Source organism: Lepisosteus oculatus, chromosome 14 (genome assembly GCF_040954835.1).
Source record: "Lepisosteus oculatus isolate fLepOcu1 chromosome 14, fLepOcu1.hap2, whole genome shotgun sequence".
NCBI classification, from domain to species: domain Eukaryota; kingdom Metazoa; phylum Chordata; class Actinopteri; order Semionotiformes; family Lepisosteidae; genus Lepisosteus; species Lepisosteus oculatus.
The window spans coordinates 53,035,644-53,060,540 of NC_090709.1; the positions used below are offsets into that span (position 1 = coordinate 53,035,644).

At 44.6% G+C, this 24,897-nt stretch overlaps 1 non-coding gene across 1 annotated transcript; it reads right to left on the reverse strand.

Annotated features, from left to right (window-relative positions):
* Positions 1-22,949: 22,949 nt before the first annotated feature.
* Positions 22,950-23,005, reverse strand: LOC138243760 (U7 small nuclear RNA). The gene has a single exon (XR_011192378.1). It is a non-coding gene; the product is annotated as a U7 small nuclear RNA (small nuclear RNA).
* Positions 23,006-24,897: the final 1,892 nt, after the last annotated feature.

The window sequence follows — 24,897 nt, forward strand, 5'->3', positions numbered from 1 at the left end:
TACCTCAAAGGTAGAAAACGTTTTGAGTGAAGAAGATAGGGAAGTACTTGAGGGGGATTTGACAGTAGAATAGCTGAGAGGCTATGGAGAGCTTACAGAAGGGGAAAACTCCGGGTGCTGACAGGCTCCCTAAAGGGGTGTCTGCTTTTACTACTTGCACGAATGAAGGCAAAAAAAAGCCAATGGATGTGAACGAACAGAGCTTTACAGAGGAGTACTGCCTGACTGGATCGTTGATGAACGACAGAGGTCACTCCGACCTCTTCTCGGTTTTCTTCAATGACTTACTAAGGATTTTCTTCACATTCGACCATGCAGGGGAAGCCAGTTACACCAAAGCAAACGCAGGAAAGTGCATTTCAAGCAGAGACCAGGAGGGACTTGTTTACACCGAGAGTGGGCGGAGAATGGAACAATGCGCCCAGCCCTGTTGCTGGAGCCGATTCTTGATGAGATCTTGGGCTCACTAAGAGGCCCCCGCTGGATGCTAATCTTTCTGTTGTTCTTGCAGGTCCTGCGCTGCTTTTGAGCCGACAGAGCTCGTGCTGGTCTGTCGGCACAGCCCAATTGCAAATGATCGGCTCCGCGTACAGAAGGAACGTGCGTTTGGTACAAGAGTGCATGAAGGCACCGGAAATACATTGTCAACAAATGACCGGTCGCTCAAGACCTCTGTGAAGTACAGGAGCGTGCAAAACGAGGCTGTTCCGCCCAGTCTCGAACCGGGGACTTTTCAGGTGTTAGGCTGACATGACAGGCGCTACACTACGGAAACCTGCAGGGACTGCTGCTGCTGTCTCGCTTGCGTTTCAGGCTGAAAAAGGGAAGCGTCACTTTAGGAAAGGGGTGCTGCAGAGAGGAACAGAGGGCTCAATGAAACAAAACGCTGAAACCCGGGATTGAACCAGGGACCTTTAAATCTTCAGTCTAACACTCTCCACACCCACCTGCTCCAGCCTTCCTGTGTTGCGGCATGAGCGCACCAAGAGTAGCGGGAGAGTGTTGCAGGAACGTCACTCAGAAGGAAAGCCACCCAGCTGTACCCTCTGAGCTCTGTCCAGCGCATCTTCATCGCATGGCCTGCGACGGGCAGGAAACAATTAATAATAATAATAATTAATAATTGCTTACACTTATATAGCGCTTTTCTGGACACTCCACTCAAAGCGCTTTACAGGTAATGGGGTCTCCCCTCCACCACCACCAATGTGCAGCATCCACCTGGATGATGCGACGGCAGCCATAGTGCGCCAGAACGCTCACCACACATCAGCTATTAGTGGGGAGGAGAGCAGAGAGTAATGAAGCCAATTCATAGATGGGGATTATTAGGAGGCCATGATTGGTTAAGGCCAATGGGAAATTTGGCCAGGACGCCGGGGTTATACCCCTACTCTTTTCGAGAAACGCCCTGGGATTTTTAATGACCACAGAGAGTCAGGACCTCGGTTTTACGTCTCATCCGAAGGACGGCACCTGTTTACAGTATAGTGTCCCCATCACTATACTGGGGCATTAGGACCCACATGGACCACAGGGTGAGCGCCCCCTGCTGGCCCCACTAACACCTCTTCCAGCAGCAACCTTAGTTTTTCCCAGGAGGTCTCCCATCCAGGTACTGACCAGGCTCACACCTGCTTAGCTTCAGTTGTTCTGTTCTTCAATTAGCAAGAACAGAACAACACCCCATGGGTGTCTCATGACCACACCTTAGGTTGTGACACGTGCAGGTGTGAGGGGTTGCCGGGCTACTTTGGAGCAGAGCTTGGGCGGAGGGGGGGCGGGAAAGCAGACAAAGAGGTGACACCTCAAGGTCTGCACGATCACAGCTCTCCACCGCCCCAGGCTTCCGCTCGATAAGCTACTGGACACACCCGCCCCTCCTCACACAGACCGTGGAAAAGCCCCCGAGTGGGAGGGCTCTCTCTTCCTCCCAGGAGCTCTTGGACACGACGCACAGACAGAGCGCGGGGAGCCGCCGCCTGCAAACACGGCTCCAGGCAGGACTCCACTCCGCAGGAGCCGCAGAGCAGAGCAGAGCAGAGCAGAGCAGAGGAGATGGGGGCAGCTTAGCTCCAGTGCAGAGACCTGATCTGTTGTTGCTGTGTACGCTGTCCTTTCTGTTCTCGGGGTAGGACATCAGGAAGCACATTGAAGCACTGCGACATGCACTGTTCAGATCCCGCCACCACTGGGCCCGATTTCCCCGGATCGAAACCGGGCGGAAACAGGCCCGTTTCGTTTGTTGCCACACACACTGTTTGGGGATTCGCCTAGCGCTGTGATCGAACAGACCCACTCACCTCTTAGTGTCGCGGGATCGGCACAGTGGATGTCGCAGCGCATCCTGCTTTCACTTCAATGCATGTCCTGATGTACCCCGGTCTCCCGCGTGACAGGTGCGGATACTTGCCACTATACTAACGAGGAAGACATCGCTCTCTGCTTAGTGTGCAAAACACTTACTTGCAGCATTGTGGGTGCTGTGGTTTAAATGCTATTGGTTTGTGAACAGAATACCCCTATCCCAGTGCATTGTGCCACATTAAATAAACGCACGAGAAAAAGAGATTCAGAACACAAAGCTGTGTCAGTGTTCTGTGTAAAAAATCGGTTTGAATATCATGGGAGCTGTTTTTAATAAGCTGCTGAGTAAAGAATATTTTAATCTTCCTGCTGCCAGTAGTATTGTGCATATAGTTGACTCTTTCCTGAATGAAAACAGGACGTAAAGGAAGGGTTTGAGAATTCAGACAAAGCTTTATTCGCGTGCTTACAGTCTGAGTAATTGGAGACTGCACTATTCTGCTGCCTATAGTCATATACAGGTTTTTCGCATGAAGCCGTATTGAATAGTATTTCTCGTGTTGTGAACTTGTGTATACAGCGGTCCCCCGGGTTCCAGTTAGTGCGTAATTACGCATCGATGAAAAACAGGAGGTTTAAAAAAAGATAATCAGCTCACTGATACTTTGATGTAGAGGCTGTGGAAATATCCACATGTCGTGGTCTTTAAAATGTATTTGCTTTGAAGGCGTTCTGTGCTTCCGTTACGAAGATATGGACAAAAGAATATTCGTGCTTGGTCAAAAAAATGTCATATAAATGAAAAAGTAAAGGCTGAGAAAGCATTCACAATGTGTTTTATACACAAGTATTCTCGCGATTCTTAGAGGTTTCGTGTAAATGCTACAGGCGTGCCAAAATCGTTTTTGAACTTCAAGCTAACTTTACCCCAGTCTGGTACCGTAGGTCACGTAGCTTAAAATCCCAGTCATGTTTTTTTTCCTATCTTCTTCTATCATAACGTACCATTTCGGACTGTCACAAAGGGCTTGATTTCGTTAAATGCATGTATTTATACCCTTTCTGGGAAACTTGTATTTCAAGAAATTCACACGGCTTGCGAGAAATGAAATTCAATTCTTGATTATCAGTGCAGAAGAAATATTACCAGCTGGCAAAAAAAGTTTTTTTTTTAACCGGAAAGTTGTGATGCAAGACACGGACCCACCATTCCCTCTGTGTGGCGTGTTTGGTTGTTAACTGAAAGGTTGGTGGTTCCAGTCCACCCAGGGACAGGTTTCTTTTGCGATGTAAACATTGTCTTCGCAAAGGTCGATTGGATTTCTCAGCGAAACCTTTACCATTTTAATATTTGCAGGAAATGCGAGTGCTTAACACGTGTCAGAATCACCGGGAAATGTCAACAAATGTTACTGTATGCCCAACGTCGCAACTCCCCAGAAAACCATATTCACCCAAGAAAAAGTCGAGTCGTCATTTATACCCCCGTTGCATCCTCTGCTGAAATATTTTAAAAATACAATGCAGATTTGTTAAGGAACTTGCAAGCATTGTTACATTAGCACCGTGCATTTGGACTTCGATATTTTGACACATTTACTTTAATTTTAAACATAAATACTGTACAATCTATTGTAATTTTGTTGTACTATTAAAATATTTTAGCTGAGGATGCAAAGGGGTGAAAGGGAAAGGTCAGAGGTGATAAGGGTGTTGATGGTTTTTCTCTGTAGAGGATTTTGAGTTTTTTATCCTTCTCTGAAGTGAGAAACTGGAAGAGTTGGGAGTTGAAGGATCTGATGAGGTTAGTTATGAAAGGAAGTTGATGTGGAGCTGTTAGCCGTAAAAACTCCTTAATGTCTTTGATGTTGTCATGAGCGATAAACTGCACTCAGCAAAGATAAAAAGAAAATTATCTTTGCTTACTGCCCTGTCTTTCTCACACCTGAAGAAGGCTCCACAGCTGAAACATTGTGATTCTTTTCTTCTCTTTTCAGCAGGAATAGTCCTTTACTTGTTCCTTTGCAGCCTACGCATGCTGACGCATCTACCCACCCGATATCTAACATTCCTATAATCACAACTATGAATGTCCACTTTGGGTATTTTTTCCATGATTATTATTTATTATTATTATTATTATTATTATTATTATTATTATTATTATTATTATTATTATTATTATTATTATTTATTCTGTCATTGAAGCATATTTTATGTCATACTGAAGTGTCATAATCACTGAAAAAATATTTTTTTCATTTAGAAAGTAAGAAAATGATAAATCACTAGGAATTGCATTTAGCCTGTTCTGATCTAGATTTTCTATATACTTTAACATGCCATGTTCACAATGTCACAACTCATTAATGAAACAGTGAAGTGTTGTAATTACAAATGTACATAATGCCGGGACATTGAGATGTTTTGGTAATGAGGAAGGAGGGACATGCAATGTTCACAGGGTCAAATTTATAAAACGCTACAGTAAAATTTCTTGTATTTCGGGATTATGAGAGCCTGTTACATTGTGTCTCACACCTCAGTGTCAGAATTTTGAGACATTTTTATAACCAGGGGTAGGTTCATAGCAATAAGCAGAAAGCGCAATCATCCTTTGCTCATCCTCGGTTAACCATATATTCTCATATGCCATGTTCTGAATGTCCCATTTAAAACTGCTATATTAAAATTAAGACTTTTTATGATCAGAAGGCAAGGTTGTGGTAAATATGCATAAAGTGAAAGTGAACTTATGTTTTGCCTTTGTCTTGTTATTGTGAGTTTTGAAAATTGGTTTTCAATTTTCTGAAATGTGTTTCACACAAAAATGCAATTTGGATAGTCACTACTTATATATTCCCCTTTACTGAGGATATGTACAGTAATCCATCCCGATTAGTACTTTTAAAAATTACTGTAGAGAGCCATCAGAAAGGGAATGAAAACTTGCATTAAACAAAATCAAGCTGCATGTAATCATCCATAGTGATACATTTTGTAAGACAAGACAGGAAGAAAGACACTGGTGGGATTTGAACGCAGAATCACCTGTTTAATAGGAAAACACTTTAACCAAATCAGCCAAGATGCTGTCAGAGTATTAACATCATGTCTGCATCAGTGATTACAGCTGACTATCGCTGGAGGACAGTGAAGTCAGCCAGCATAATGAGGGGGAAGAGACTGACCTCTGTGATGCACTATAGAGTTACACTAACCTTCTATCCAACTGTTCTATGCTGCATTCTATCCTAGTGGTAAATATTGATTTCCGTGCGTGTAATATTCCTTTTTTTGTCAAATATTTTCAAGCACAAATTTTGATGTTGAAAATAAGCCTTGTGGTTTTCAATGTTGTGATCCTTTTCCCCCAGTGTCACCCAAATTGATACACTGTGCTTTGGCAATTCTTCAGGCGATATTGTTTAGAGGAGCTCAGTTGAATTAGTTTGCGTATATAAAGTATTTCTTTTCCCTTTAATCCTTTAAAACATATTACATTTTCAAAACATTGTATCTTTCTTCCTACTAATTGTAGTGGCAATGCTTGTTAATAAGAGAATTAAGTGTTGCTGTGCTTTCCCAAATGAGGCCCCATCTCTCTCTTCATCTCTGTGGTGCAGCCACAGAGAAGCTATTCAGGCAGGCTGATTTAAAGATGTTTTCTTTTGATAAGGGACAGCTCCCAAATGGGGATGCATTTAGCTAAGCCTGGCTATCATGATCAATGGGCATCCATTGGCGCCTATCTGTCTAGGGAGTGCCAGATGGACATCTGGACTGCATTCCTAAGTGTCAGGAGTAAGTGACTCATATCTCACCTTGATCAACCAATCAGGGACTGGTAGGGCCGAGTAACCCACGTGGGTCTCTGATGCCCATGAAACTTTCATCCAATAAACGAGCTGAAGTTCCTACAGGTAAAAACAGGCAACACAGAGCTCCGAAACTATTCTAAAGGGAATTCAAAGGAGAATTCCAGGGCTGTGAGACAATTCCAGGGCGGGACGGCCCAGAAGCAGAAAGGCTCCCAAGGGCAGAACATTCTCGCAGCGCGCCTCCTGACCATCCTGAGACTCAGCCTGGACAACCACGGAACAGCCAGTGTGTCTGAGTGCCAGAACTTTGCTTTGTTCTAAGAGTCGAGAGCAGAGGTTGCCAGAGAGTAACCAAAGGATCAACCCGAGGATAGCACCAGCAGCAAGCCTCGTGAACAGGTCAGAACTGTGGACAGCTGAATCACTATTCATAACTATCGCTTCATCAGGAACGAACTGGTCTTCTTCCTGACCTGCTGGGACCCACAGTCATCTTTTCTCCTGTGCACAAACTTCGCTAGTTTCAGCCAAAACTAACTAGCCGGTCTTCAGAGAGCATCAGCAGCGCAACGTCGCAAGCCGCACACCACAGCCATGCACGGAGCCATTGAGCCCGCAGGAGACCTAAATCCCCAGAGATCGGATGAGTATTCCACTTCACTGCATTACTGCTCGAGAATTCAATTGTTATCCCAACCAGTTGATATCAATTTAACTCCTAAGAGTTATGTACTTGTTTTGAGTATCTAATGTAGAAGTTGTAAACAAGTTCAATTACGAAACGGTCTAAATGAATGATATACTGAACGTATGTCCTCTAGATATGTGTAACTGTAACTGAATGAATATATATCTTTTGTATTCTGATAACCTTTACGATAAGATCTGTTAGGTTTACATGCATATTCCATATAATAATAAATGTATCCTCGTGTATTAGTACCTGTGTGTGCGTTTTTTTGAGTTATATCGCATGGTTGGATACTAAGACCATTAAAAGAATCAATTTTGTGATTTACTGCCACAATTAATAATTGTCCCAGTAAATGCCCAAACCCCTACAGAACTGGTGCCTCGTGAGAGCACACTACAACAGTGTGTGATCTCCTGTCCCAGCCTGAGGAGCAGACAGCGAGCCTGTCTCTCAATAATAATAATAGAGTGTGTCATTTTCTGCCCCAACCAGAGGAACAGACAGTCAGCCCGTCTCTCAATAATAATAGTACTGTTACGATCCCTGCCTCCCGGCAACGGAAGAGGCAGAAGTAGGCGTAGCCCTACTCCATCAGTTTTCCTATCAGTTTTCCTATTCACCACCACACCCCCGTCTCATCCTACTTAAACACCTGTCTTTCCCTACCTCCTTGCTCAGTATTGGTTTCCCTTTCGAGCTTCCTGGTTGCGCTACTCCTTCTTCTACCTAGTGTTCTTCTTGGCTTTCGGTTTCCGGTTTTTCCACTTTTGACTACGGCTTTTCGGATCACGGCTTGGCTTCGTTACTCACGCTCTGTTTTGGATCTCTGGCTACCCCTGGACTATCGGATTACTCTATTGTCTTCGATTTCGGATCACGCTTTGGCTTCGGTAACTCGTTCCCTTTTGGATCTCTGGCTTCCCCTGGAGTCTCGGTTCGTTCCTTGGACTGTGGCTTTCTTTGGATCATGCCTAGGCTTTGTCAGCTCCTGCAAGTGGGTTCTCTCACTGGTTTCGGTTTCTCTTACCGAATCCGTAACATATACGGTGTGTGATCTCCTGTCCCAGCCTGAGGAACAGACAGGAGTGAGCCAGTCTCTCAATAATAATAATACAGTGTGTGACTTCCTGTCCTAGCCTGAGGAACAGACAGTGAGCCTGTCTCTCAATAATAATAATACAGTGTGTGATCTCCTGTCCCAGCCTGAGGAGCAGACAGCAAGCCTGTCTCTCAATAATAATAATACAGTGTGTGATCTCCTGTCCCAGCCTGAGGAACAGACAGTGATCCTGTCTCTCAATAATAATAGAACAGTGTGTGATCTCAAGTCCCAGCCAGAGGAACAGACAGTGAGCCTGTATCTCAATAATAATAATACAGTGTGTGATCTCCTGTCCCAGCCTGGGGAACACTGAGCCTGTCTCTCAATACTAATAATACAGTGTGTCATTTCCTGCCCCCGCCAGAGGAATAGACAGTGAGCATGTCTCTCAACAATAATATTAATAAACTGTGTGATCTCCTGTCCCAGCATGAGGAACAGACAGTGAGCTTGTCTCTCAATAATAATACAGTGTGTGATCTTCTGTCCCAGTCTGGGGAATAGAAAGTGAGCCTGTCTCTCAGTTATAATAATATAGTATGTGATCCACTGTCCCAGCCTGAGGAACAGACAGGAGTGAGCCCGTCTCTCAATAATAATACAGTGTGTGATCTCCTGTCCCAACCTAGGGAACAGACAGGAGTGAGCCAGTCTCTCAATAATAATAAAGCAGATTATGATCTCCTGTCCCAGCCTAAGGAACAGTCAGGAAAGAGCAGGTCTCTCGATAATAATAATACAGTGTGTGATCTCCTGTCCCAGCCTGAGGAACAGACAGTGAGCCTTTCTCGCAATAATAATAATACAGTGTGTGACTTCCTGTCCTAGCCTGAGGAACAGACAGTGAGCCTGTCTCTCAATAATAATAATACAGTGTGTGACCTCCTCTCCCAGCCAGAGGAACAGTGAGCTTGTCTCTCAATAATAATAATACAGTGTGATCTCCTGTCCCAGCCTGAGGAACAGTGAGCCTGTCTCTCAATAATAAAAATACAGTGTGTGATCTCCTGTCCCAGCCTGAGGAACAGACAGTTAGCCTGTCTCTCAATAATAATAATACAGTGTGTGACCTCCTCTCCCAGCCTGGGGAACAGTGAGCCAGACTCTCAATAATAATAATACAGTGTGTCATCTCCTGTCCCAGCCTGAGGAACAGTGAGCCTGTCTCCAAATAATAATAATACAGTGTGTCATCTCCTGTCCCAGCCTGAGGAACAGTGAGCTTGTCTCTCAATAATAATAATGCAGTGTGTGATCTCCTTTCCCAGCATTAGGAACAGACAGTGAACCTCTCTCTCAGTAATAAAAATACATACAGTGAGCCTGTCTCTCAATAATAATAATACAGTGTGTCATCTCCTGTCCCACCCTGAGGAACAGTGAGCCTGTCTCTCAATAATAAAAATAATAATAATAATACAGTTGTAGTGTGCTCTCACGAGGCACCAGTTCTGTAGGGTTTGGGCATTTACTAAGACAATTATTAATTGTAGCAGTAAATCATAAAATGATTATTTTAATGGCCTTAGAATCCAACCATGCGATATAACTCAAACAACGCATACACACAGGTACTAATACATGAGGAAATATTTATTAATACATAAAATATGCATGTAAACCGATCTTATCGAGAGGGTTTTCAGAATACAAAAGGTATATATTCAATCAGTTACGAAGAGTTACATATATCAAGAGGACATATGTTCAGTATATCATTCATTTAGACCGTTTCGTAAATGAACTTGGTTATAACTTCTACATTAGATACTCAAAACAAGTACATAACTCTTAGGAATTAAATTGATATCAACTGGTTGGAATAACAATTGAATTCTCGAGCTGTGATGCAGTGAAGTTGAATGCTCATCCAATCTCTGGGGATGCAGATCTCCTGCGGGCTCTCTGGCTCCGTGCCAGGCTGTGCTGTGTGGCTTGCGACGGTGCGCTGCTGATGCTCACTGACCGGCTAGTTAGTGTTGGCTTTAACTAGCAAAGTTTGTGCACAGGAGAAAAGATGAGTGTAGGTCCCAGCAGGTGAGGAAGAAGACCGGTTCGTTCCTGATGAAGCGCTAGTTCTGAATAGTGATTCAGCTGTCCACAGTTCTGACCTGTTCACGAGGCTTGCTGCTGATGCTAACCTCAGGTGGATCCTCTGGTTACTCTCTGGCAACCTCCGCTCTAGACTCTTAGAACAGATGAAAGTTCTGGCACTCGGACACACCGGCCGTTCCGTGGTGGTCCGGGTTGAGTCTCAGATGGGGCCTCATTTGGGAAAGCACAGCAACACTTAATTCTGTCTTATTAACAAACATTGCTGCTACACTGTAGTCTGCATTATTTAGGCTGATTATCGAGGTTAGCCTTTATTTGGTCATGGGGGCCTCGGTACTGTATGCTAATTCTCAAGACAGATTCACCTGTTTTCTGATTGCTTGGTTCTGGACCAGGGCAGACATGTCAAATAGTGAATGGCTGTACCTCTATCGCATCCGTGCTCAATGAGTGAAATCAGTAAGAAAGGGATGATATCGTCATCAAACCAGCGGACAAAGGAGGTGCTGTTGTGGTGTGGCGTAAGGATCTATATATCTTTGAAGCCTCTAGACAACTAACTGACACTTCTGCCTACCTCCCTCTCCAACAGGACCCTACCACTGACTACCAAAAGGAAGTGGTATCCACCATTTCCCTTCTTATCAGCAGTAACGAGCTCCCCCAGGAGGCGAACCGGCTCATCATGGAACATCCACAGGTATCTCAATTTTACCTCCTCCCCAAAATCCACAAACCGGACACCCCTGGACGCCCCATCGTATCAGCATGTAACTGTCCAACTACTTACATCTCAGCCTTTCTCGACAGCCTCATGAGACCGCTGGTTGAAGATCTTCCCTCATACATCAAAGACACCAACCACGCGCTCCAACTTTTCAATGATTTCCAATTTCAGGGTACCGAATGTCACATTTTTACCATGGACATCACATCTCTGTACACCGTCATTCCCCATAATGACGGCCTTACAGCACTCAAGCACACGCTGGACAAACGCACAGTGCTTGATCCACCCACCCACACCCTGGTACGCCTTGCAGAATTGGTCCTCACACTGAACGCATTCTCTTTCAATAATCTTTTTTACCAACAGGTCAGTGGAGTTGCCATGGGCACCAGAATGGGACCCAGCTATGCCAACATTTTTGTCGGCTGGGTAGAAGAACGCTTCTTCGCCTCCTACACTGGCTATGTCCCTGACCTCTACAAACGATATATTGATGATTGCGTCGGTGCCGCCACATGCTCCAACGATCAGCTCGAGTTCTTCCTGCACCATTTCACCAACTTCCACCCGTCCCTCAAATATACAGTTCACATATCTTCCACCACTCTTCCGTTTCTAGACATCCACTGGTCTATCAACTACCCCCGACTTTCCACTTCAGTTTATTACAAACCCACGGATTCACACAGCTACCTCCTGTACAGCTCATTTCACCCCAACCACACTAAAAACTCTCTTCCTTTTTCACAGTTCCTTAGGTTACGAAGACTATGCAGCGACGACATCGACTTCGAGAACCAAGCCCTCGAAATGTACTCATTTTTTATCAACAGAGGATATCCCAGCAGTGTGATTGACAGGGCCCTTGCCCGAGCCAAAAACACCCCCCGGACCATCAACCCGATCAGGAACTCCCGCCGTAACAACCGCATTCCCTTGGTGCTTCCTTACCACCCTAACACACTTCCTATCCCCAGGACCATTAACCAGAATTTTTCCATCCTACAGGATGATCCCTCCATTGGGGCCCTCTTTTCTGATCGCCCTATCATCTCATATCGCCGACCACCTAATCTGCGTAACCTCCTTGTTCACAGCTCCCTTGACCGCCCTCAACAACCATCCACACCAGGCACTTTCCCTTGCAACAGAGCTCGCTGTATCACCTGCAAGTACACAGCCACCACCACACTCATTCAAGGCCCCTCAGGACAATTCCGGATCACCCAGACAGCATCTTGTACCTCCAGCAACCTTATTTACTGTATCTCTTGCAGTAAATGCCCAGCCATCTACATTGGAGAAACAGGAAGGAGACTCGGAGACCGCTTCAGAGAACACGTCAGGGCTGTGAAGATTAAAGATCTCTCCAAGCCCATTGTTTCTCATTTCACCTCTGACGGCCACGACCACACTAATCTCTCCGTCTGTGTTCTCAAAGACGGTTTTCCGAACTCATACATCAGAAAGACCACCGAAACTAAAATTATTCTGCAGTTAGGATCACACATTCTCCCTTCCCTTAACGACAGATTACTGTTCTTTTAAATTTTCTCCATTCATTGGAAGTTTCATTTCACACCTCTCTGCACCCATTCTGACTTCACACCTCTTGATTGGCCTCTCTTTCTGTCCCCTGCTCCCGCCTCTCACTCCTCCTCCCTCTCAACCTTTGTTCTCCCGCTACTTTACCTTTGCCTACTGCCCTGTCTCTCTCACACCTGAAGAAGGCTCCACGGCCGAAACGTTGTGTTCTCTTTCTTCTTTTTTTCAGCATGGAATAAACCTATTACTTGTTCCTTTGCAGAAATGAATATATGCATAGTTATACGAAAAACCAGTGGTGGATCAGACAAGATCGGGCGTGTTCAGGGTGGTGTGGCCGTAAGTGAAAGCAGTGGCGTCTGACTCACTACTTGAAGCTGTGTGGCGGGGGCTCCGTGTCCCCTGAGCGGGACTGAAGGATTGTTCGTGTGCAACTCATTGGAAACGAGCTTCTTTCCAAATCGCATTGCGTGCCTGGATGTTGGCGAATGTGCTCCCTTGTGTTGGCTTGTCCTGCACTGGAGGAGCACAAGGCAAGTCTTCACAAGACAAAAACCTCCAGTACACAGCACTCTGAAAACACACTGGAGGTTTTTGTCTTGTGAAGACTTGCCTTGTGCTCCTCCGTGCAGTTTGTTTGTCCTCCTCCAGTGTGGGACAAGTTCCAATGCAGGCACACAGGACCGCACCCAGCGTTCTAAGTGCCATGAGAACACCGGGGGAGGGAAAGGGCTAGAAAAGGCTGAACAAAAGGAATCAGTAGCCGCCCGCCTGGCCAGGCTTGAACAAACTTTATTAGGACAGGGACAACCGCTCCCCAAGGCTGCCGGAAGCGTGAATGAGCTAATACTCTCCACTGGAGGAGGTGGAGACCCGCCCCCTCTCCCTCCCTCAGTCTATCTGATTGAGCGGAAGGGTTCCTGCCTGGATGAGGTCAGCCACTCCCAAGCGAGTGCTGACTCCACCCCTGAAGTCACAGAGCAGGCAGTAAAACACAGAGGAAAAGCAAGAAGCTTTTACCTCAAGGCTGCCATGGGAGATGTCTTACCCAGTGAGACACTGATTGACACTGAGGTTGAAAGGTGTTTGATGTCACACAGCAAGCTCAAACAGGTTGAAAAAGAAAAGGGCATGCAACTCAGAGAGGAACCTTTGGTGGATCACCAGAAAGGCAAAGTGTGGAAACAGGTCAAGGCTCCTAAGCCTTCTGTACAGAAGGAAAGGGGGGCCAAGAGGCAGACTGTGCTCACACAGTGCCCACCGAACACAGAAGCCAATGCGGAGATTCCTTCTGTTTCATCTGGACAAGAAATACAAATATTTTCTTGTTCCTCGAATATACAGGGAAGTCGTGTCCTGTCCGAGGTCCCAGCAGCCTCCCTGCCACAGGAGCGGTGCTCCGAGCAGCCGCCTGATCCACCAGGTAAAGCACACCCCTTTTACATCCCTTAAGAGGAGCTGATCTCCCCACCTGGTGATGAAAAGGAGCTTTCCCTGTGCATCCTGGCACCCAAGAGGGGTCAGGACCACCACCCTGCAGTGGTGGAAGGGATCCAGATGGCAGGAGAGCAGGTTGGTGATGTAGCCCTCACCCTTAGCCCTGAGAGGTCCTCTATTAGTAACGATCTGCTTGAGCAGCTGTCGCAGGGCCACCGCCAGGTGTCCCTGGTGCAACATTCACAGGTTAGACAGGAGGTCCAGCTGGACCCTGAGACTACTGCGCTGTGGACACACCTGATCCCAGATGCCGATTCCCTCTGCTGTGACCCAGGGAACCTGCAGTCAGGTAACATTATTTCTCACAACTACCAGGTAGTGAGTGAGACTGACCTGATTGTTCCTGCCTCAACGGCAGGGTTGCCAACAAACCCAGTCCCCAGGAAGGGACAGGGAATGAAAGCCGACACGGTTTTCTCACAGCCACCAGCTCAGTCTGTCAGTCTGAGTCTGACCAACAGTGGTTCACCCAGACTGGAGCTGGATGGTCAAGCCACCCGCCTGCCAGTGCAGGACATCGCAAAGAGGGGTGTCAGAATCCCCGCCCGCACTGACATGGGCCTGGTGAGTGATAGTGAGTTCAAAGACTGTGAACTAGCTATCCCAGTGCTGGGGCAGCTCCCTGAACCCCTAGCGAGGGAAGGGGGGAGTAAACAGGTGTCCTACACCTACCCCCAGCGAACGACTGTAAACATGCCGATAGAGGGATTCCTCAATCAGGAGGTGTGCAGGGTGGACCGGAACAGTGAGAATGGGGTAACAATCCCAGATCACTCAGGTGCTCCAGATGACCACTCAGCCGAGGGTCAGGCATGCTCCACCGCTACACCGCCCCCTGCAGGGTTCCTAGAGCACAGGCATGAACAAATCGAAAAAGCAGATGCGCTGGAAACGGAGGAGCAGCATCAGCCGCTGCGTCAGATCTCCCCAGATTTCCAGGATGGTGGTGCCCAAGATGCCACAGGGCATACTGAGAAAGACACCATGTACACACTGCGCCAGCTTAGAAAGGCAACAGTCACTCAGAAGGAGATGACTGGGATCAGCCACCCGAAAATACTTTTGGGAGGACTGATTGCTGCCGCCACTGTTGTGCATTTGCTACTGGCACTCTCACCCTGACTGCCCCAAGAAGGCAGGTGTCAGAGATGCCAGAGGGTAGTGACAGACTGTATCAACAGCAGCAAAAGTTGGAAAGCTTAGGAAAAATCCTACAGGCAACTTCCTATGCAACAGGGTTAAACCTTATCCCCCAACCAGTGGACATGATTGCCAGTGTTATACAGTGGGTTTATGCTTGTGTGCAACAGGCCAGAATGTTGACACAAGACCTGTTAAGGGAGCTTAGTGCCACTGTAGCCAATCTAACCATGGCACAATTCCCAAACCCACTTGATTCCACTCTTCTCAGTAGAGGAGTATGTGACATTCACCCCATCGTTCATAGCTCACCCAGAAGGCAAACCAAGATTGAAGTCGGTTCCAAATCTTGAGATGGATATGGCTATCCATTGGCTGTGTCTAATCAATTCACCAATGAAGGGTGTAAAGCTACTAATGGGCAGAGGGAGGTTAATGAACCCCATGAAGAGCAGGTGGGAAGTAAATTGCTGGTCAGCACACCACATTTAACTGTCACTATGACTTGTGACAGGCATGATACAGCTACCGCAATGCAGCTACCTAATCAAACAGTTTTCCTGCAAGTTCCCGAGAAGGCCATAGTACAGCTTGAACTTAACACTGTACGGTCTAGAACCAGACAATATAAGACCAAACTTGAGGTCGTGGATGCCTTCAGGTGCCACACTATTGAATTGGATGGAAATCCAAGAAACAGTATGCCCTGAAGAGGTACAGGTATTTAGTTTGCTTTAATGGAACAAACCTCCAAACCACCCTAGCAGATACCTAACACAGGTGTTGTGGTTTATCGGGGGGCTGGGAACAGGAACTGTTGTTATTGTAACACTACTGCCGGGTAGCTGGATCATGACTGGATGTACTCTGAATGCTGTACACTCACATCAAGATGTACTCCGGGTAGCACGAATGAGTCAAAGGTAGCATATCAAAAGAAAGGAAGTGACTTCTCCCCAAATATCTACTACAGAGGTATCAGATATTGACAGTGAACTTCCTGATGTGTAATGCCTAGACTGAGACGATGTCTCCTACCGTGTTTATACATACTCCAGATGTTATTCATCCTGTTTGTATCCAATGCTGGTTCCGGTATGAATTCTCGAGGAGTAATGTGGACATTTAAGGTTAATGTTCTATTGGCAAGGGACATCACTTAACTCTGTTTTGTTTTGAAGGCAACAATGCCTCAGGACCTCGTGACCTTCAAAAAGGGGGATATGTAGCAGCAATGCTTGTTAATAAGAAAGAATTAAGTGTTTCAGTGCTTTCCCAAATGAGGCCTCATCTCTCTGTTCATCTCTGTGGTGCAGCCACAGAGAAACCATTCATGCAGGCTGATTTAAAGATGTTTTCTTTTGATAAGGGACAGCTCCCAAAAAGGGGGATACACTTAGCTAAGCCTGGCTATCATGATCAATGGTCATCCATTGGTGCCTATCTGTCTAGGGAGTGCCAGATGGACATCTGGACTGCATTCCTAAGTGTCAGGAGTAAGTGACTCATATCTGACCTTGATCAACCAATCAGGGACTGGTAGGGCCGAGTAACCCACGTGGGACTCTGATGCCCATGGAACTTTCAGCCAATGAACGAGCTGAAGTTCCTCCAGGTAAAAACAAGCAACACAGAGAGCCTGTAGTGGAGAATTCTGTGGACTTTTCTAAAGGGATTCAAAGGAGAATTCCAGGGCAGGACAGCCCAGGAGCAGAAAGCTCCCAAAGGCAGGACATTCTCGCAGCGCGCCTCCTGACCATCCTGAGACTCAGCCCGGACAACCACGGAACGGCCAGTGTGTCCGAGTGCCAGAACTTTCCTTTGTTCTAAGAGTCTAGAGCGGAGGTTGCCAGAAAGTAACCAGAGGATCTACCCGAGGTTAGCATAGCAGCAGGCCTCGTGAACAGGTCAGAACTGTGGACAGCTGAATCACTATTCAGAACTAGCTCTTCATCAGGAACGAACCGGTCCTCTTCCTGACTTGCTGGGACCCACAGTCATCTTTTCTCCTGTGCGCAAACTTTGCTAGTTAAAGCCAACACTAACTAGCCGGTCAGTGAGCATCAGCAGCGCACCGTCGCAAGCCGCACATCACAGCCTGGCACTGAGCCAGAGAGCGCGGATTGGACAGCAACAGCCTTCAACTGTTTCTTTGTGCCCGCAGGAGATCTGAATCCCCAGAGATTGGATGAGTATTCAACTTCACTGCATTACTGCTCGAGAATTCAATTGTTATCCCAACCAGTTGATATCAATTTAATTCCTAAGAGTTATGTACTTGTTTTGAGTATCTAATGTAGAAGTTGTAACCAAGTTCACTTTATGAAACGGTCTAAATTAATGATATACTGAACGTATGTCCTCTTGATATATGTAACACTTCGTAACTGACTGAATATACTGTATATCCTGAATCAAGAACGAATGTGACCTGGAATCCATTCTATCGCTTCAAACTGAAAGTCAGATATGTAGTCTCAAAACTACATAACTCAGGATTTTTTTTTTCCTTGGTGGCAGCATTGGCTTCTGTTATTTAGATTCAACCACTGAAGAGGTTGGTTTTGTGTTTTTAGCTATTGAACATATGTATTAATACCGGCGCACCTGTCTCCACAGGAAAGTTATTGCTGTTCCAAAACCAATGTACTGCAGCTTGTGGCCACGTGTTCCTGCTGTCAGCATGTGATACCATGTTCTTCCACCGCTAGAAATATTACTGCTCTAGTACAGGAGTAAAAGAAGAAACAAATGCAAACACCGTTTAGAAAAAACACACACGTCTCAGGCCTTAACTATGACAAGGATGGGATTTGAACCTAGACGAGCAGAGCACAGTGGATTAGCAATCCAAAAAAAGACTCCTGTTTAATTTTCTTTTCGCTTGCTCGATTTGTAGTACGCTCCTAAATCCTTACAACCGATAAACAAAACGGCTTCATGTGCCACAGCATTCTGCTGCAGGTACGGTTTGCACCGTGTATTAGGCGAACCCGAATTAAATATTTCAAATATGTGAAGAATTTCATGAAACCTGAAAAAAGATCACAGCCAATGTCAGCAATTCAGAGCCTGTAGGCAGCTTCAACAGAACAAAACGATCTGAAGCCGTAATAATTTCATAGAGTGTATTGTGACACTCTAACCACGTTGTTGCTATTACTGCTACTTCTGCTGCCGTTGCTTTAAACTCTACTCAGCGGACAAGTAAAGTTGTACAAAGAATAGACTACTTTGAGCCGTCCAAATTCCATTATGTGAATTTAAGCTTATTTTTTTATTAATAACAGCATTAGTAATACAATGCGTGCTCAGAAACCTTACTTATTAGCTTATGAAGCAATAGTGTTTCGACAATTTGCGGTCTTCAAAAAGTAAACGCTGAAGTTTTTATACTTCCTTGTGAGCAGATCACCTTTGATTTAGAAAAGGAAAACTTACTCCCCTGTTGCTTTCATTGCAATATCTGAATCGAGACCCAAGCGCTAAGAAAGCTGAAAAACGCAGAAGTCATAAACCCGATTTTAATTTAGACACACATTTTCTAATGCAGCCTTCATTACAAGACAGTCTATTTCTCGAAAGCGTGTTATGTAAAAAAGAGAAAAACGAAAATATATGGATGACAATATTTAAAAGCTGAAGATTTTACTTTTGAGAAATTGTCATTTTATGTATCTAGACGCTTTTTAACCACTGCTTTTAGAACTTTGCTGTGCTTCCTGAATCATTTTCAGTGTTATAAACTGGGTGTGGAAGTAGCGATCACTTTGTAGAGCAGTCGATAGACTGGAGCTGTTCAGACTACTCTTGTTATTCCTCAAATGCTTCCATCATTTTTTCAGGCTAGGACGCGAGTGTGTACATGTGTTTGGTTTTCGTTTCACTGATTCTCATTGAAGATTTGTGAATTAACAAGGAAAGAATCAGTTGCCTCGGAAAGCAGAAGGTTTGGTTCTCAACGATCTTGAAGACACGCCCATGTAGAGCAGCGTATGATGATTCGTACTATAAAAGACCAAGTGCTCAAAGTGACGTCTGCGTTTGCCGTTGAAACTTTTCACCTCGGGCGCACTTTTAGAAAGCAAAGATAGAGCACTTGTGTTGAATCACACTACGACAGCTGTCAGCAGAGTGGCGCAGCGGAAGCGTGCTGGGCCCATAACCCAGAGGTCGATGGATCGAAACCATCCTCTGCTATGTATTTTTTATGGACGATTGATAAGCACACCATCAGTTTAATGAAGTGCATTAAAACTGATTTTTTCTCTCGTGTGTATGCAAGCTTCACACTTACGGTACTCTTTCATCTTTACCAATAGCAGATGCCCAAATGTATCTTTGGTTGTTCTGCGATCCTTGATAGTTTCCTCAAATCCTTCAAATGAACATCCATATCAAAGCAATTGTGTTTATATATATTACAATTAAGGTAGATATTAAAAATATCAACGCACATTTGTATAATGCTCATTTAATAATAATTGTCAAAGATTGTCAAGTTCTCCAACAAATGAACAAATGATCAACAAATGATGATTAATCTCTTCTTGAATATAATCTCAAAAAAGAACCATTAAGGTTTACTAAGCTCAAAGCTTAATCAGTGTATTAAGTTTAGCTTGCATCATAGTAATTGAGCAATAAAGTCTGTCCTAATTAAAGAGTACCCAAAGTTTGAAAGTACAACATAGAATAAGAGTACCTTTAATTGCTCTAAAAAGATTTGTGTCTCCCAGGCACCTCTTTTGTCTTTGATCTTTCTGGTTTGTGCCAGCGAAGTTGAATTCCATCATCAGTTAATTTGTCTTAAGTCTGAAAACCAAATTATGACTGAGCTTAGACATTTCTCAAGCGAGTTTTCACTCAGCGTTTATTTACTCAAATATTTAGTATCAAATGTACTTCTGTAATCCTTATATTTTAAAAGACAATTTTGCAGTTTTACACCTTGCAAATTCAGTGGTTAACAAGGTATCTTTAAGCTAAATTTTGTGGATATTTTAACTTGATCAAAGTAAAAATGTAATGTAAAAACATTAAAAAAATCTATAAGCAATACCTTAACAACACTGTGAACACACTTTCTTTGAAATCACTGTTGCCTACTCTCCAAAGTTGGTTTATCTGGAAATAATATTATATTAGAAATAATATTAGAAGCTATTTTTACTACTGGATCTTCACTAATCAACTAATCAGACATACCCATTACACATTTTCACATTTTAACTCCACTTTTCTGCAGTATTTGCTCAGTCCCAGAATACAAAGTGGCCATATTTCAAAGTCCAAAAGTTGTAGTCATTTTTTAGAACATGAAGCTTTTTATAAAACACTTTATTTTGGCATTAAAAGATTAGCAAGATTATACATTATAAACTAAAAATAAGAATGTATGCCAGAGATGGATCCTATTAATCAGATGTAAGCTATCATATAATGACCTATCTGTAACCAAGAATACTAGTAGTGAATATTTTCTACACCACAGAGAGAATATAATATTATACCAGTAGGTTTTGATTGTCCATGTTGTCAAGGACTCACTTGTGTGTACAGGACTCTTCCATTGTGCTCAGCCTCTTGAAGTAGAATTGTGAGTTCACCAGTTCTGTACACTTTCCCACATGCCTCAGTTCATCTCTGATCTCTATCAGGAGACCCAATACCCGAAACTCTGAAATCATTCACATTTTGTATCAGCATTTGTTAAGAATTAGGTCAGGAGTTTTTAACACTATTGTTATATTAGCATTACTGTAGTGTTGCTAATGTTCTACATGCAATTTATAATCCTAAAAATGTAAAATTCCCACATTTGTAGTTGATTTTGTGTGATCTTCACCTTCACACTATTTTATATGCCATTTATTGCTTATTAACGTACTATTTTTAATCAAAATAATATTAAGACCTGTATGTATTCAAATAGTATTATCATTATTTATACTTACGCATCAAAAGACGATTGCTGAGAAAAACATGACAGTATTTAACCTAAATGGAAAACAACAAATATCTGCAATGCATTGTGGTATATAACCAGAAAAGATGCTGTGTTAGATATGTTTTCAATTTCGATTATATATGCATTTATTAATGTTGTCAATATTATTACGGTTGCAACTTAACCATGGTGAGAATCCCTGCCTGTCATACAGGAGAGTGGGGTTTGATTCCTGACAGGGAGCTAAGGAGCTTTTTCTATGACCTGTTTACAGTTTAAACTGTAGTGTGAGACACCCTTCTTCTACAGAAATCTATTTTTTAAAAAGGAGATGAATTAGTTATAACAACACAAAACATCAAAGTGAAGTTGCTTTTCAGCAACTCCTTGGCTACATGGGAATTTAGTTTTTTTGACAGCAGGGTCATTTGCAAAATTAAACAAGGAATTGATTCACTCCTGTGGAATACTGTATAAAATGGAAGACCGGTTTGATATGGAAACAACTACACACATTTTAGTTTTTTTTCCAATTGTACTCCCATCAAAGTGACATAAGAAAAGTCATTGTCAGAAGTGGGATATGAAAACAAGCCACCAGGGGAGACCGATGTAATAACTTCACCAGAAATATATTGAAAACAAATGGGCTGTCACTAAGGAAATTCATAGAGAAATACAGGTCCCACCATAAAACACCATAAGGAGTGCAAAACATGTTAAGTTATTTCTGTACTTCATCAGTGTCGGTAAAAGAGGCACTCAAGGACACAAAGACTCTAGTTTGGGATTCAGGCTGAGAAAGGGAAGTGTGACTTTGGACACAGGGCATTGCAGAGAGGAACAAATGGCGCAACAAAACAAAATGCCAAAACCAAAATGCCATTGAACCAGGGACCTTTAGAGCATCAGTCTAAGGTTTTCTCAGCTGAGCTATTTCAACCTCCGTTTATGATCCAACCTCTGCTGTCTGCAGTAGCCTCCCAAAGTTCCAGCATGAGTGCACGAAGAGGAGTGGTAGAGTGTTACTGCAACGTCATTCAGAAGGGGAATGATCCAGCTCAGCTCTCTGAGGTTTGGTAGATACATCTTCTTCATGAGTAATGTAGGATCAACTTCTTCAGGCTGGAGGAAGGGCTTGCATTTCGGCAGTAGTAACTGACTGAGTAGTGACTTCTAGGACCTCGTCTTATCAGGTTGCTTTGCCATGTTTGTCAGTTCTGCTGAAAAGACCTGTCTCTAGGAAATTTAGGAAGCAGAAGAATGACTATCTGAAAGATGACATGATCTGCTGGCTGTTTGATGTGATCATGAATGACACAAGAAATTCGAATTCTTGCAATAAGACAAAACAAGATCCATAAAACGCTGGCAGAAGTGCAAAATTTGAGAAGATAAAAAGACACCTGTTTCTGCCTGATTTCAAACAGGGGATCTTGTGCATGTGTGATGAACGTGATAATCACAATATTACAGAAATGACAGCAGCATTGAACATGGCGAGACATAAAAGATTGTTAATTCCCTTCAAATACTCACAGTGTGTTTATTCTGCTGTATTAATTTACTGTGCTCATCCGGCAGTTACAAACCTGTTACCTACACACTGTTCCCAGAGCTGGATAGGTGACTCCACATTCTACAGCTCTCTAGCAAAAGAGGAAGTCAGACTACAGAAATGGAGAAAATCTCCTCTTCAGAATGAGGAAATATATTCCTGAGAGTCCTTTCTCGAAGTTCAACACTCTCTGCAAGTCACCCCTACCCACCTTGCGCAGTGTAGTGGTTATCACATTCTCTTAACACACCAAAGGGTTTCAGTTTGATAGCGGGCGAAAACAAGTGATCACTTTTTGCACATTTGTTACTGCTGAGGTTGCTTTATGGGTCTATTTTCTATACTGTGCTGATCAATTGGAAATCAAATGGCAAAAAAGACCCGTTCCCACACCTAAGGTCAAATATTAGGAATCAAAACTGCTCGAGTTTATGGAAGCACACAGCTTTATCAAGATTTCCAAGTGCAAGATCTTTTTATTCATAAAATACCCTATTTATGTTGTATGAGAAATATTAATATTAATACAGAATCTTTTTTCACCAAATAAATGGGCTTCCTGACTTCAGAAAGCCTTCTAGACAAATACTAAAAGAGCAAATATTCCATTTGGTAACTGAAATGAAAACACATACCCTACCAAACCTTGAGTACAGGCCATTCAGGGTGATAATACAAAACCATTTATAATTCAACAAATAAAACCTGTCAACTGGTAATCACCACTTATCATAATAAAATAAGTAGCAATACACAGTAGGGGACTCTTGGGTGCAAGTTAAATCCATGCAAGAAGGGGTTTAGTGTTATATTTCCAAATCAGATATGCAAATGAGAGATCTGGCCCAGCCAATCTCAAAGCTCCCATGGTATGGAATGGAGCTGCTCCCCTCTTCTAGTTATTCACACTGGAGTTAGGTTACATATTAGCACATTTCATCTAACAGTTGCTCCAGAAACAAAAACGTAAACAAATGACCTGGACTGTGACCACACCTATTAGAATGTAGTTCAACAGATAACTTGTAAACCTTGTCATAAGATTTTTTTTGTTCTACACAATATACTTTATTCCGCAAAAAAAAAAAAATCTTAAAAGGAACATCTCAAAAAACAACGGCGTAACGGAGATTGATTGTCCGTTATCAATCTTTGCAAGTGGGGGCGGATTTGCGCAATTAAGAGAGTCCCTCCAAACCTACCACTCGCTATTGTCCTTTAATCCCTGTATAGGGCCCAAAGTCCTTTCCAGCGCTCCCTCGCCGTGGGGAAACCCCATTTGGCGACTAGGCGCTTCGTCCTCCTCCTGAGGGCCGATGGGCTCCCGCAGCGCCCGACAGAGGTTGCAGTAGAAGATGCAGTGGAGTTTCAGGGGGAAATGTGGGACATCTCGACCCCCTTCCTTGACCGGCTGACACATCCGGTTTCTCGTGATGTACTCGTACTTGCCGCCCCAGACGAAGCCGAAGATCATCCCTTGCAGCGCTCGTCTGAGTCTGGCCGGCAGCGGGTACACCACCGCCAGGTAAACCAAAGCCGGCAGGATGTCTGCTTTCAACACCATCACTTTCCCTGTGTAGGACAGCGACCGCGTTTTCCACAGACCCAGCTTCGCGTTCACCTTGGCGATCCTCTCGGTCCAGTTGTTGGTCTCGTTGTCCTGGCTCTGGAAGGAAACCCCCAGTATTTTGAGGGGCTCCGTGCAGAGCTCGAGACCCTCCGGCGCCGTCGTCCTGTGCTTCCAGGGCCCGAAGAACTTCAGTTTGCTCTTTCGGCGGTTGAGCTTCGACCCCGAGGCTCTGGAGTATTGCTCCATGACCTGCACGGCCCTCCTCAACCCCCTGTCCGACCTCAGGAACAGCGTCATGTCGTCAGCGAACTGGGAGATCTTCAGGGTTTCCCCCGCGCCTCCCGGTATCTCCAGGCCGTCAATGACAGGGTCCCGTCTCACCGTCTCTGCTAAGGGCTCTTGAAGAGCAGGGAGATGATGCCCTCCCTCATGGTGTCTCCGAGTTTCCCCCGGCGGAAGATCTCCTGCTCCACTTCCACCAGATCTGCCGCCAGGGTGTCCCAAAAGCAGGTGTAGAATTCCTTGGGGAGTCCGTCCGGCCCCGGCACCTTGCCATTCTCCATGGACAAGAGCGCCGCCTTCAGCTCCTCGGCCGCGATCGGACCCTCCAAGTCCTCCCTCACCTCCTCCGGTACTCGTGCCTTCAGCTCCTCCAGAAAAGCATCGCCTGCCTCCACCTCCGTCTGCTTTTCTGAAAAGAGCTCCGTGTAGAAAGCGGTGGCCGCTTCTACCTTGTCGCTCTCGTCCAGCACTTCCTCTCCATCTCCCCGTCTCAGGCCGTGGATCACCCTCTTTTTCTGAGCTCCTCGGACCTGATTGAGTTTGCGGAGCCTCTCCTTCAGGTCCCGTGCCCGGGCTGAATTGAAGGCTCCTCCCCCGTTAGCCGAGCTGTACTCCTCCTCTAGTTGTCTCTGGAGTCGTGCAGCTT